The sequence below is a fragment of the Peromyscus leucopus genome, chromosome X (assembly GCF_004664715.2).
Source record: "Peromyscus leucopus breed LL Stock chromosome X, UCI_PerLeu_2.1, whole genome shotgun sequence".
NCBI lineage: Eukaryota > Metazoa > Chordata > Mammalia > Rodentia > Cricetidae > Peromyscus > Peromyscus leucopus.
Genome location: NC_051083.1, coordinates 23,014,179 through 23,028,842, shown reverse-complemented (window position 1 = coordinate 23,028,842; position 14,664 = coordinate 23,014,179). Strand labels below are relative to the sequence as shown.

Sequence of the window (14,664 nt, the reverse complement as noted above, 5' to 3'; positions counted from 1 at the left end):
GCTGGGGCATGTGTAGAGTTGAAAACTTTGCATTCCTACCTCAAAATATAAACTTCTACACCCTCACTTTCTCCAGTACAGCCAGACACTTAAAGTGGGATGACTTCCAAACATAATATAATAGGGGGAAAAACCTCTCCCTTATGTTGTGCAGCAGACTGAAGCATAGCAAAGGAATGAAACCTATCCATCTCTCGCTGGACTCTCATGAGAGCTTTATTAGTTTCTTTTCATGTCCTGCTTATTCCTTTGCGTGGCAAGAGCTCTGAGGTCTGTATTCACAATGATGTTTTTAAACTGTGTCTAAAGCATTAGCTATTGAGAGGTTTTTTTTTTGTATGAAAACTAGGCCATTGTTGGACCCTATTGCTAGCAAGAGGTCAAAATCAGGAGACCATGGAGGATCTTTTTAGTTACTATTTGAACAGTTTTAGTCACAGTGAAGAACACTTCTTACCCATCCAGAATAGCTATCTATAGAAACTAGCAAGTACTCAGCAAGTTGGATCTAGGTGAATCCAGTTTTTCCAGAGTTTGGTAGGGTGTTAGTCTCTCATACTGACCCCTTCCTGGGTATGGGTTCTTTGTTTTGGATTCACTTGAGTACAAACCTGGCATCTGACTGAGGCATTCAGCACTAGGATGCTCAGTCTAGGTATAACATACTTTGGTCCGAGTAACTCAAAAACTTTTGTGCGGGCGGTGGTGGCACACGCCTTTAATCCCAGCACTTGGGAGGCAGAGGCAGGCGGATCTCTGTGAGTTCGAGGCCAGCCTGGGCTACCAAGTGAGTTCCAGGAAAGGCGCAAAGCTACACAGAGAAACCCTGTCTCAAAAAACCAAAAAAGAAAAAAAAAAATGCCAGGCAGTGGTGGCGCACGCCTTTAATCCCAGCACTCGGGAGGCAGAGGCAGGCGGATCTCTGTGAGTTCGAGGCCAGCCTGGGCTACCAAGTGAGCTCCAGGAAAGGCACAAAGCTACACAGAGAAACCCTGTCTCGAAGAAAAAAAAAAAAAAAAAAAACTTTTGTGGATCTTAGATCAGTTACCAGAGTCCTATCCATTGTTTATGAGAGAATGATCTTTCCTTCTGGTGTCCTCCATCAACCTGTGGATTTGAGCTGTTCATTTCTTCTTTACCATGTGGTCTCAAGTAGCACTGGGTTGTGGTATGTCATCAGAATTTCCAAAGGCCCACCGGTCTTAGTTCCCATTGTCTGGCAGCCAGGTCAGAAGCCCAACAGTGTGGAGGACAACAATTTGTAGGGGAAACCAAGTAATCTCTAGGAGGCCAGGAATTTTTTTTATAAAGTCTGGGGCCCTGTTACAGTCAAAGCAAGATGGGCTCCCAGTGGTGAAAGGGAAATTAGACACAAGCCCCTTACCCTTAATCCAGAAGCTCTCTCCAATTGACAAGCACTCACAAAGGAAAAACTAGTTTTCACCAGTGGAGTCTCACTGGGTGCACAAACCACACTCAGTGGTGCCCCATTCCCAGCAGCAAATGTCCAAGAAAAAATGTACTCAAGGTTATATTAGAGGTCTTTTTGTCTTATAAAGCTTTGTCAAGGCATGGGTTTCTTTCTTTCTTTTTTGCATTTTAGCCCTTTTGCTTATACATTATGGTTTCTGATTTTGTGTTTTATGTGATTTCTGTGTGTCCATGTGTGTGTGATTCCATCTGCATGTGATTCTTTTCCTTTCTCTTTGGTTCCTTTTTTTTCTGTTTTTTCCCTATTCTTTCTTCCTGTTTGTTTTTTAGTTTCCTGTTTGTTTTTTAATGAAAAAGAGAAAGAAAGTGTGTGAGTGTTTGGATTTTGGTGGGTAGGGAAGTGGGCACAAACTGGGAGAGAGGATGACCGAGGAAATTCTAATCAGAACATGTTGTGCAAAATATATTTTCAACAAATATTACAATAAATAAATAAATATTTAATTAAAAATTTAAAAAGTCTTTATGAACAATGAAAAATACCACCAATCTATAAAGAACATGCTCATTATGTAGCTCATGAATAGAATTTATTTGAAAGATTGTCAACATTACAACTGAGGAACACATAATGGGAATAATAAGTGGCTATATGAGAAAGTTTATCCTAATAGTAGTATTTGATTAAGAAATAATCTTACTCATTATCTTCCAAGTACACCACCTACAAAGTCATGCTCAATATATTCAAAGATGACTGCAGGACAAAAAAAACCATAAGTACAAAAGGGTCACCTCCAAAAAGATGAAAAGAATTTATTTGGTTTTCACAATCTGAAATTGTGCAGACAACTGTAAAGTCACAGCCAAACCAAGCTGGTGGGAACTCAGGAATTTTGGATCAACAACTGTGGAGCCTGCATGGGACTGGACTGGGCCCTCTGCATCGTGAGACAGTTGCGTGACATGATCTGCTTAAGGAGCCCCCTGGCAGTAGGACCAGAATCCGTCCCTGGTGCATGAGCAGGCCTTTTTGGAGCCCATTTCTGTGATGTGACACCTTGCATGGCCTTGAGGCACAGGGAGGGGCTTGGACCTGCTTCTACTGAGTGTACCTCCCCTTGGGAGGCCTTACCTTCTTGTAGGAGGGAATATGGAGTGGGTTGGGAAGGGGAGACTGCAGGAGCAGGAGGAGGGAAGAGGGGAATCTTTGGCATGTACACTTAATTTTAAAATGTTTTTCTTGATGAAATAAATTTTAAAAAGAGAGATAATAAAATATTTTCTCTAATTTTGCCAAATACAAATGAACTGGATATTGCAACTGTAATTCTTAATTGATAACCGTTTTTGTTGTATATAATTTTACTATGTTAAGGTTAAAACATTCCTTTTTAATTAGACAAACATGGAGAAATGCTGTGGAACAATCTTTTACACTGTCTATATGTGTTGCTTTCAATGTTAATAAAAAGCTATTTGGCTGATAGCTAGGCAGGAATTTGGGGGCAGAGAGAATTCAGGGAAGAAGAGTGGAGTCAGAGGCCTCAAAAGCCAAATCCAGAAAAAGCAACATGGGAAGTTCATAGATGAGGTAAACGAGTCTTGTGGCAGCACATATATTAATAGAAATTGGTTAATTTAAGCTGTAATAACTAGCTAGTAATAAGCCTGAGGTATTGGCCAAGCACTTATAATTAATGATAAGTCTCTGAGTGATTATTTGGGAGAAGGCTCAGGGGACAGAGCTGACCAGTGGTTCTGAAGAAAAACTCTATCTACAGTTGGGGATGGGGAAGGCATCTCTTCTTTGCTCACGCTGCCACATAACAGATGAGTAATGGGGACAGACCTCTCATGCTCACAACTTGAGGGCTGCCTCACTCATACCTCTGTCAACAGGGTTGGCTCTATTGCACTGCCCAGGCAAGACGCAAGGCCTGCCCTACTGAGTATTGCAGCTGGTGGTGGACAGAGTCAGCTCTTCTGCTCTATGACTTTGGGGTCAGCTCTCCCACCTGCCTCAGGTCTTGATGGATAGAGGGAGGACATCTCTCTCCAGCCCATACTGCCACATGACAGATGTGGAATGGGGACAGCTCTCTTATGCTAACTTTGGGGCTGGTTCACCCATACCTCTTCCAACAGGAATAGCTCTATTGTTCTGCCCAGGCGAGGTGAGGACCTGCTCTCCCGACTGTTGCGGCTGGTGGGGGACAGGAGTAGCTCTCCTGCTCACATGCCCTTGGGGCCAGCTCTCCCATCTTCCTCAGACATTGATGGGTGAGGGGAAGGATTCCTTCTCCCGCTAATGCTGCCATATGACAGAAGAGTAATGTTTTTCACATTCTTTAGGGAGTCACTTTCCCCGAAAGATGGTGTTTTTCCTTTACAGAATATTTTCAGTTTCATGATGTCCCGTTTAAAAACTGTTGGTCTTCCAGGCTGGCCTCGAACTCAAGATCCTCCTGCCTCTGCCTCCTTCAGCAAATCTACCGGTGCGTGCCACCACAACCGGCAAATGAGTTGGCTGTTTGAAACCTGGGACTTATGCAGGGACTCTTGGCTCAATATGGGAGAAGAGGACTGGACCTGCCTGGACTGAGTCTATCAGGTCGATCTCAGTCCTTGGGGGAGGCTTTGCCCTGGAGGAGGTGGGAATGGGGGGTGGGCTGGGGGAAGGGGAGGGGGACAGGAAGGGGGAGAACAAGGGAATCCGTGGCTGATATGTAGAACTGAATGGTATTGTAAAATAAAATAAAAGGAAAAAAATAAAAATAAAAAGCAGATTTTGTTAAAAAAAAAAATAAAAACTATTTGTCTTAGTTTCTGTGCTAACACTGTTCTACTCAGAAATTCCCTTCCTCTGCCCATAAGTTCAAACCTGTTCTCCACTGTCTCTTCTATTAGGTTCATAATATCTGGTCTTATGTTGAAGACTTTGCTCCATTTGAAGTTGAGTTTTGTGCAGGGTAAAACCATGTATATAACTATTTGCACTATTCCACACTTAGCAGTCCTGTATTTCCAACAACATTGGTTAAAAATACTGTGTTTTCTGCAATGTATGTTTTTGGCCTATTGTGAAAGATCAAGGAAACATGTTTCTGTGAATTTCTGTCTGGGTTTTCCATTTGATTCTGAGGGTCAATGTCCCTGTTTTTATGCCAATACCATGCTGCCTTTTATTAGTATCACTTGGTAGTACAAGTTGGTATTTGGGATGGAAATGACAGTATCCACAGACTTGGTGGCTACAAAATTTTGCTTCCTTTCTTCTCAAGTACATTTTGACATTCCCCCAGGACATGGTTTTTCATGAGCATTAACACTACATCCAGGTATTTGAACTAAGAAGTGATTTAAATAAGACGGTGCATATAGTAAATGTGGACAAATAGTTTTGTTGTTGTTATTGTTAAAGAAGATGGTGGTTGACACAGATAGTCAGGATATGCAACAATCAAATGAAGTTGGTTACCTGAAAATCTACATTTGAGTAAGTTGTGAATAAATGATGGAAATAGCCAGGAGTCTTCATGTTTTACATGTAGATTTTGGACTTTTGGCACTAAGGAATGGATATAGCATCTCTCAAATGTTAAGCATTCACTATTTCACTGAGGAATATTCTTAGCCCAGATATTTATATATTTTGAAAGTAATTCTTACTGAGGCTTTAATATGAAATTAGTATAGCTTTTTAAAAATCTGCACATTTCAGAAAAATGTACATATAAGATATTATACATTGCTAGTCTGATGGGCTTAGAGTAACTTTTTCAGTTATAATTTTACATTCACATTTCTGTATGTATTCATGTGTGTGTTTGTGTGTGTATACATACATACAAATATACATGCTTCACATATGTAGAGAAAACATCTGCTGTAGTTATGGAGTTGAGGGCTTCTTACACTCTTACCAATACTCTTCAATATTAGGTATATTGAACCCTAATACATGGATAGACTACTCAAAAACAATATTGAGACAGCACTGATAAAGTATAAGAGCTTGGTGCTCTGTAAATCATGACTCATTTAGATTTCCCACCCTCCCTTGTGTTCCTGGCTTGACTATATATTTATTCAATCTCATCTTCAGATTTACCAATGGAAAGAAATGCATCTTCAAGCTGAGTGGCCTCCTTTGCAGCCTGTCAGCTTTGGTGTTTGAAATAGTCATTGCAAATTGTCAATCCTGGTGCCTGTGGAAATTCAACAATAAGGTTGTAAAATTTGTGTCTTTTGGACTCTGGGAGGCTTATTACCCTCAAGAGATTAATGTCTCAGGGACTGTAATCAAGATGCTGGTGCACACTCCTATCAATTCCACCTGGACCATTTCACCTGAATTTTAGTATGCACAGACCATGATAATATGGGCCATTTTGATGAAGCCTGTAGTTCTGGTTTTCAGTGCAATGGCCATTAAGATAAGTTTCATGAAAGACCCATTTGTTGAGATGCAGATATCTTGCTACAAGGTCTCTGCCTTAGTTTTGTGTGTTAGCAGCCTGTTCACATTTGTTTCCATGAGCTGGAACCACTTCATAGAGCGTTATGGCCAAACCACTCTTGACTTTCCACCAGACTTCCCTGTGAAAAAGGGAGCCTTGATAAGCAAACATTATACTTTTGTGTTCCCATTAGGGGTCCTAACAGACACCATGTCACTCTTTGGAGTGACAATGTTTCTCTGTGAGATAAGCTCTTTGAAACTACAAAGTTATATGAAGTCCAAGCGTGCTTTCAAATTTACCTAACAAGAGGTCTGAAGCAAGGGCTCCTGCGTTTGCAACATCAGTCAGAATGCTCCTTGAAGAAATTTCCTCTTCTCAGCCAAAAGTTGTATAATCATCAACTTGTTCTAAATAAAGCACCAACTTGGGCCTCTGGGTCTGTCTAAATTAATTCCTCCTCTATCTGTGTTCCTTACTTTAAATGTTTTCACATCCTAAACTCTGAAGGTCATGATCATGTTTTCAGATATTGCCAATGAGCAGTAGCAGGTAAAAGCACTCATGAAATATATGTTACGCCGGGCGTTGGTGGCGCACGCCTTTAATCCCAGCACTCGGGAGGCAGAGCCAGGAGGATCTCTGTGAGTTCGAGGCCAGCCTGGGCTACCAAGTGAGCTCCAGGAAAGGCGCAAAGCTACGCAGAGAAACCCTGTCTCGAAAAACCAAAAAAAAAAAAAAAAAAAAAAAAAAAAAAATAGTAATATATGTTACAAAAATAAACACGATAAATACCAGGTGAAATCATTTTATAAGGAAGCTGAAACACACAAAAGCAAACATTCTTGTGTGATGACAGGTAAATCCCTATGTCTATTGCAGCAGAGCAGGACTTCATAGTGTTAGCTCTGCAGACACTTTGCATAAATTTCAAGGAGTAGGAAGGCTATCCTGTATAATGGGCAGTGGGAACCTCCTTTCTTTATGTTTGTGAAAATCACAAATGCCCAGGCATTTCCAGTGTCCTTTTATGGAAAATGTGGTATAGTAATCAGAGGACAGTTTATCCAACTTGATCTGCTTTGATTCTGAATCGATGCATTCAAACTCACATTAACATGATGGAAAACATAAATTCCTACTGGCCAATCCCACTAACACAAAACATGGCACTTTCAATCCTTTGTCCTCATAATAAAAAGAAGGATATTAAAAAAGAAAAATTAGTTGATACCATCTGTAAAATTATCTATCATATTTAACAGTCACAAGATTGTTCAATTGTCCAAAGTCTCCTTTGGCACTCTGGGGGTTTTTCAACTGTAAGACCTTTGGCAATCATAAATCAACTCACATACTTCTAACATAAAAGGATACGAAGGAAGTATTATCAATATAAAGGAGAGGAAAGGAGCCAAAGCAAGGGAAGAAGTGACAGAAAAAGACGTAAACCCATGAGGGTAAACACTGAATCCAGCAGCTCCATATCTGTCATCTAGTAATATAAAGCAGTGATTCTGGCTTCCAAGGGCTTTTATGTTCCCTGGCCTTCCATCAGTGTTGGCTGTACCAAGCACACAGTCAGCTTTCCACATGAGGTACCTCATGATTCTGGGATGCCGATCATCCTGCATACCCACTGCAGCACGGGCTTGTCTTTTATATCTTCATGCAAAAGACTTTTTAACCCCCTTGCAGGGACTTTAGCTCTGACACACATTGTCTCAAATTGTCATTCAAAGTTCTAGTACCCAATAATATTGAATCTTCTCTTTCTGCAAATTCAGCACCATGAAGATCATGCTGTCATATTCTTTGTCCAGCTTGATATAGTCCTGGTTGTGTTTGGTTATTTCATTGTTGTTTTTAGCTTGACAAAATCTAGAGTCATCTGAGAAGAGTGGAGCCTGGTCGATCTGGTTTTATTTTTGTTAGTTTTACACACTTCTAAAATTATCCATCTAGAGTCCTCTGAGAAGAGGGAATCTCAGTTGAGAAAATGCCTTCATGAAATTGGCTGTAGGAAAGCCTACAGAGCATTTTCTTGATTAATGATTGGTCTTCGAGGGCCAAGGTCACTGTGTGTAGTGCCATGCTTGGATAGGTCATCCTAGGTCGTAAAATAAACATGCTGAGTTACCCTCAGTGGATGAGCAAGTAAGTAGAGTTTCTTCATGGTCTCTACATCCATTTTTGCTCTAGGTTCCTTCCTTGACTGCTGACCTAAGTTCCTTCAGTGATGGACTGGTAAATTTCTGTTCTGGCTTTCTCTGGTGAGCAATCCACTCCCCAGAATCAAATGCACCTGTGGCATATCCACTTTAAAAGGAGTAGAATGAGATGTACAGCTTTCACATCGTTTTTGCAGGCTGAGCTCCCCAGAACCTTTCCTGCCACAGCCATGCATATTGAGCCTGCCTAGATCTGGTCACACAGATACTCCACTGGCTACCTCTGTTGAATTCCACCTGAACTAAACCTACCTGTGTCATCCCTGCTCCCCAGTCATAATTTTGGATACAGACTGCTCACCATCTTTTCCTGGAGATCATCCTTGAATCACTTCTGCTAACATCATGCACACATTTTCAGGCTTGGCATCCATCACACAGCTCCTGCACATATTTTCACAGTTTAGTTACCTCAAACCCCAGTTTGCCTATGCCATCCTTATACTTCCAGGTGTGTCTCTATTGGACATACCATCTACCAACTTTGCATGATGAGATCCACAGACATTTGCCTGCAACTGTAATGGTTACCCTTCCATGCCTGACTCTAGTCACACAGCTCCTTCACTGGATTTCCTTGAGAGTAGCCATATTGATAATCCCACATTTGTAATTTCCATGCTAAAAGGTCTAGCTAAGTGTGTGCAGATCAGGCAAAGGGTATACTTTTTGAGGAAGTCTGAACCTTGCCCTCCAGGGTCATACACTCCTCACAGGCCCTGCTCAGAGCAGAGTATCTGCTAGAATTCCCTTTTTGATAGTTACAGTTCCAAGCCCATTCCTGCTGTTTGCACACTACCAGGCCTAGCTCTGTCCAGATTGTCACAGACATCTCCCCATATCCTTGTTTGCCAGTGGCACCACCTTCACAGATTGGCCTAATTCCAGTCACACATGTACAACACCTGATTTCCCCACCATGACCAAGCCTGCCTGTGCTAATGTCACACTCCATGGTCTTGCTTGCTCTAGACTCATAATTCATGCCCTGGACTTGAACATTATGGTCAGTTGCATAGGTATGGCCCCCATAGACTCATGTGTTTGAATGTTGGCCCATAGGGAGTGGCACTCTTAGGAGGTATGGCATTGTTAAAGTAGGTATGCCCTTGTTTCAGGAAGTGTGTCGTTGAGTTCCTCATACATGGTAAATTCACTCAGTGTGACAGTTCACTTCCTATTGTCTGTGGACCAAGACAGAGAACACTCAGCTCCTTCTCCATTACCATGTCTGCATGCATGTTGCCATGCTTCTTGCCATCACCATAATGAACAAAACTTCTGAAACCTCTGTAAGCCAGCCCCAGTTAAATGTTTTCCTTTTTAAAAGTAGCCATGGTCTATTGGAGAAACTATTAAGGCCACTCCACGTAGTTAAAAGGGAGGTTTATTCTGTGGGGTAACTTACAAGTGAAGGGATAGGCTACAGGGTCTGGGAAAGGTGTGGTGCAGTCTGGCAGTGTTCTCTGGAGAACTCTGCTCAGTCTAGCTCCAGCATTCAGGGTCCAGGAACCAAGAGCGCCCACACATCCAGATCTTGGGTCTTCAGCATCCTCTCTCAGCCCTGCCTTGTAGGCGTGACCATTACCGAAGCCTCAATGGTGGTTGCAACTTCCAGGTCAAAGCTGGAATGCCTACCCACTACAATGGTCATGGTGACTCTTCACAGGAATAGAAACCTTAACTGAGACACCTGTTGAACTCCCCTGAACCTTGGCTTCCAGAGACTTCACCACACTTCCATGGATAGCTCGGGAGATGTAGCTCCTGCACCAACTTTTCCTGGTAAATTCCCCCAAGAAACAAGGCCACCATTTGCCATGTCCATTCTCCATGCCAATGAAGATATGTTACCTGCTTTTCTTGTTCATCACCACTGAATCTTGCCTGTAAGAACAATCTACTCTCACCCATGCTTACTTCCTTTCATGCTGCTCTGGTTACAACTTTACGTGGTAGTTACACCAGACTACTTATAAACGCACACATGTAAAATCTCCATAGTCTAAGGGCTGTATCTCAACATAGATTAAAGATTGTTCTTGACTAATGGAACTCCCATGAAACTAGCTTGCAAGTTCCATTCATTCACTGCCAGTACTATCTCAGGTCATGCATCTTCTGCAGCAGCTTTCTCAAGTGATATATCCTAGAACCAATTACACCTGTGCCACCTGCGCACTCCAAGAACTAGATTAGGATGAACAGACCACATTTTAAGCTTGCCTGAGGATGCTTCCCTGAACTTCACCTTCCAGTGTCATCCTCATACTCCTTTTTCTAGATGTCTAGCTCATAACACGCAGATCCCATAATAGCTTTGCCTTTGATCTCCAAAGAACCTTGCCCTCCAACATCAGCCCCATAGTTCTGGGCCTAGTTTTGGTCATACAGTTCCCTCAGTGGCTTTTCCTGGTCAGTTCCTGCAAAGAAACAAGCTTCTCTCTATCACCAACCACCCAGTTTTGCTCTTGTGTGCATTGACAATCACCAAAACCCCAACTAATAGTAGTGACACAAAGCCCACCTTGCTCTGCTAGTTCCTATACCAGATTTCCTTGGTCTTTTCTTCAGAAACAGGCAGTCCTGTGCCATCTTCACACTTCCTATAACTAACATTGGAAGCAGAGATCACACACTGATTTGCATTATCATAGTCTGCAGCACCTCCCTCAGCAGTGTCATCCCCATACTCCCAGACATGACAGTCTATATCCAGAAGCTCAGAACTCATATCAAGTTTTCCTTGTGTTCTCCAAATAATCTTGTCTGCCAGCACCATCCACACGCTCCCATACCTAGCTCCTCTCTAGCAGTTCTTACAGTTGCTTCCCCTGAAGCACCCCCTCAGAACCAAACCTCCTTCAAACATCTGCACAGTCCACAGGCTCTCTGTAATTGCTCCTATCATGCACCAAGTTTGCCTGGTCTCCAATATAACCTCACCTGCTTTTACCATTCCCACACTCCCATAAGTAGCTCTGGACATTTGGTTCCTGGACCCACATTTCCTAGTGAGTTCTACCTGAATCCAGTCCTCTTGAGGTCTCTCAGGACACTCAGATCTAGCTGCCCATGCTTACATTGCTCACCAACTTTGCCTGCTGAGCTTTTCTTAAGCTTTACTGCCAGTGCCATCCCTACACTTTGAAGTCTTGCCTAGTATTGAGGCTACAGCACTGGCCTTCCTTGGTCACTTCTCACTGAGCCAACGCCACCTGGAGCATCTCCATACTCCAGCTTCTAACATTCTCACTTGCAGAGTTGATGGAAAGGCTTTCCTGGTAATGGTTGCCAGAAAGTTTCCTCAGCACATAACTGCCGGGAGCCATTCCCCGGCAGTGGATAGGTCCGGCAGAGGGTGTAAGGAGTCAGCAGGGAAAGAAGTGAGCCAGGCCATGGTGGTTGGGAGAATCTTGCAGCCTGACTGACTAGCAGCCAGAGTGTTTCTTTATTGATACAGAATTTAGTTAGCACGGATACATTCACGATGTTCCAAAACATAGATGATATCATTTTTGTTTTTGGACATGTGTTTCATTTCCTTTTGCTCATCTTTTAGTCATCATTAATAAACTATGACAGAACAGAGTCATCATTTCCAGTCATTTTCCCTCAAGTTTTGACATTATTAATAAACAGAGTTATCATTCTTACTCATTAACCCCACAACCCATTTTTTGAGAATCTAGAGGCATATGACAGCCTTGCTGAGGCTGGTAGTTTTGGTTGCTTCAAGGACATTAGACCAAAACAAAATCTTTAACCACCCTAGGTATTTTGCCATGTCTCAAGCAATGTATTACTAACTCTTAGTGGTCAGAGTACCCAGGAAAAATTCTCAGGCTAAAGCTGCAGTAATTTCAATCAATGTTCATATTTATATCCTTATAGAATTTGTCTATATGTCTAATCCTGGCATTCTGTTGTTCCATGGTCATATGACATTATAGTGGCTCTACATGAGCTAACTTCTAAGAGAGGGAGGTCTTAACACCTCATACTTTCATCATCTTTCCACTAGAAGGGGTCCTGCCCAGTGGCTAGAACCAGGGGCAAGTTGGGCAGGTCTTCCCCGGAGTGGCTGGCACCCAGGGATGTGGTCTGTGCTGGGCCCAGATACTCACCTCTGGTCCAGAAGGGAAGTCAGGCTTAAAGTAGATCTATCTGTTGGTTAAACAGCATGCTGCTTGTGGCTGGCCGCCACCCGTGGGCGCCATGCTGGTGGAGTAAAGTGCTGATTGGAAGAATCACAACCATGGTTACCTTTTTAGAGCTTTGGGAGAGGGGAGGAGAGAGAGAGGGAGAGAGAGAAGGAGGGAAAGAGAGGACAGACAGAAGGAAGGAGCAGAAAAGAAAGAGAGGGATGCACAGAGGGTTCACCCACTTTTTAGGCTGGGATGTCATCACAGGCTGACGAAGTAATTAAGAACAGAATCCTTATATCCCAGACTTTTGCTTATTATAAAATCAGGTAGATGGGAATAGGGGCATCATTCCTCTCAAAAACTGCTTCCAGCTGACAATTGGACGTCGGTTGGCTCTTGAGGGAGTCTTCCGAGATAGACAGGTATTGCGGGATGCTGTCTGTCATTCATTTGCTCTGGAGACATGTATCCCTCTTGGCTGTGGCTGGGAACTTTCTGTTTGACAAGATGATGATCTCTGGACTCTGGTTCTGTGGTAGTCCTGAACCATTAGCTGAACAGTGAGTTAGAACAGGGAACTTGGAAGAGAAAAGCTTGTGGTGCACGAGAATTTATTTTTTTGGAATTAGGGACAAGGCACAGATCAGGGCCCTCTTTGTATGCACGTGAGAAACACAGGCAATGGATCTGGAGCTCTTATTTTAGGTGGAAATCTTTTCTCATTAAGTAACTCTGAAAGTGCAATTAATTCTGGTGAGGTGGTAAGACTGTCCTCTGTACCCAACAATAAAGGAGAGGTGGCATCCCAAAACTCCCAGGACTGAGTCAGTGGCTCCGGTGTCCAGAAGGAAAGAAACAGATCACTTCCCTGCTGCATTCTGGGTTCCCTGCCATATCTGTAGCCAAGCCTAGGTCTGTTGGAGATCTTAGCTTGATGTACTCATGCATCCATGCATCTTGACACCTGGGGGAAGTCAGCTGACTCTTTCTCTTTCTAGTCGGCACTTTTAACAAGGCTGTTGATGGCCTGGCAGGGCATTCACTAGCCTGTGCCTTTTCCTCACTTAAAACAGCTTTTGGGAGTCATCGAGGGCCAGAATTAGGCAATTTTGTTTTCAGGCTTTTATCTCTTCGATGGCACACCTTAAATGCCACATATGACTCTTTTGCCTGTGGGCTCAAGAGCCTTGCTCTCCAGATGCTTAAGTTTTAGTCAGGGAGGTCTGGGGAACAAGAAACCAATTTTACTCCGTGTCCTGAATTTTCCCCTGGTGATTGGTAGCTTAAGGACAGCTTTTGGAAGATCTGCCAGTAGGCAGAATATAAACCAATGCTTTTGGAAGACTTGTCTGAGGCTATAAGATGATTTTTGGCTTAAGAGCCACCCTGACTACTGTAAACTTATTTGTATGGATCTTAGCCACTTCCAGACCCATCTGTGCTTTTCAAGGCAGTTTGAGAATGAGTGGGTGGAATTAAGTTGAGTTAGGGCGAGTTGTAGAAACCACCCAAGCCTGCCCATTTGAGCCTGCCCACTGCCAGAGGAAGTCAGACAGAAAAGGTTGCACATGGCAGATGCAGAAGTGGGGAGGGAGAAGGGTTTAGAGCTTTAGCAGAAATCTTGGAAATAAAGTAACTCTTATTTGCCCGTTTGCTGGCAGAAGTTCCTGCGACTCTGTTATGTAGCCAGGTTTACTGGTGCCTGTCCATACCCGCCAATGTAGGTGGCAAATGTAGCTGCCCCTCTGTCTCATGGCTGTAGCTGAGAGAAAAATTAAAATAACAAACTGGGATCAGACTACAACCTCAGGCATCCCCAAGAGTGGAGAAAGATCTATGAATCAGCTCAAGTCACCATTCTTCTTCATCAAGGGAAGGTGAGGGCTGCGACTGCACTGCAGTTGGACCACTGTTGAACCCTAGACAGCATTTACCCCCTCTTCAGGAGCGAAAATGTGCCTGCACTTGCCAGCACAGCCTGAGGACAACCCCCGGGGTGTCCGTCACAAAGAACATAGCCACAAGAATGGCAGACTCACTGTGGCGATGGCAGCACAGTCTCTCAGTCTCATTGGATGGGGGAGGAGGCAGCAGGCAGCAGTGGTCATAGGAGGCCCTCGGGGCTCAGTGGTGTATCTGAGTCTGAACAGTACCAATGTTGGTTAAATCGGTGCTCTGCTCATGGCTGGCCACTGCCCGTGGCAGCCATGCCGGCAGAGGAGAGTGCCGATTGGAAGAATCATAAGCCATGGTTACCTTTTTAGAGCTTTATTGGGAGAGGGAGAGAGAGGAGAGAGAGAGAGAGAGAGAGAGAGAGAGAGAGAGAGAGAGAGAGAGAGAGAGGACAGACAGAAGGAGAGAGCAGAAAGAGAAGAGGGACGCACAAAGAGC

General features: G+C 43.4%; 1 pseudogene; it reads left to right on the top strand.

The window, feature by feature from the left end:
* Positions 1-3,271: 3,271 nt before the first annotated feature.
* On the top strand, positions 3,272-6,200 carry LOC114688291 (annotated as a pseudogene).
* Positions 6,201-14,664: the final 8,464 nt, after the last annotated feature.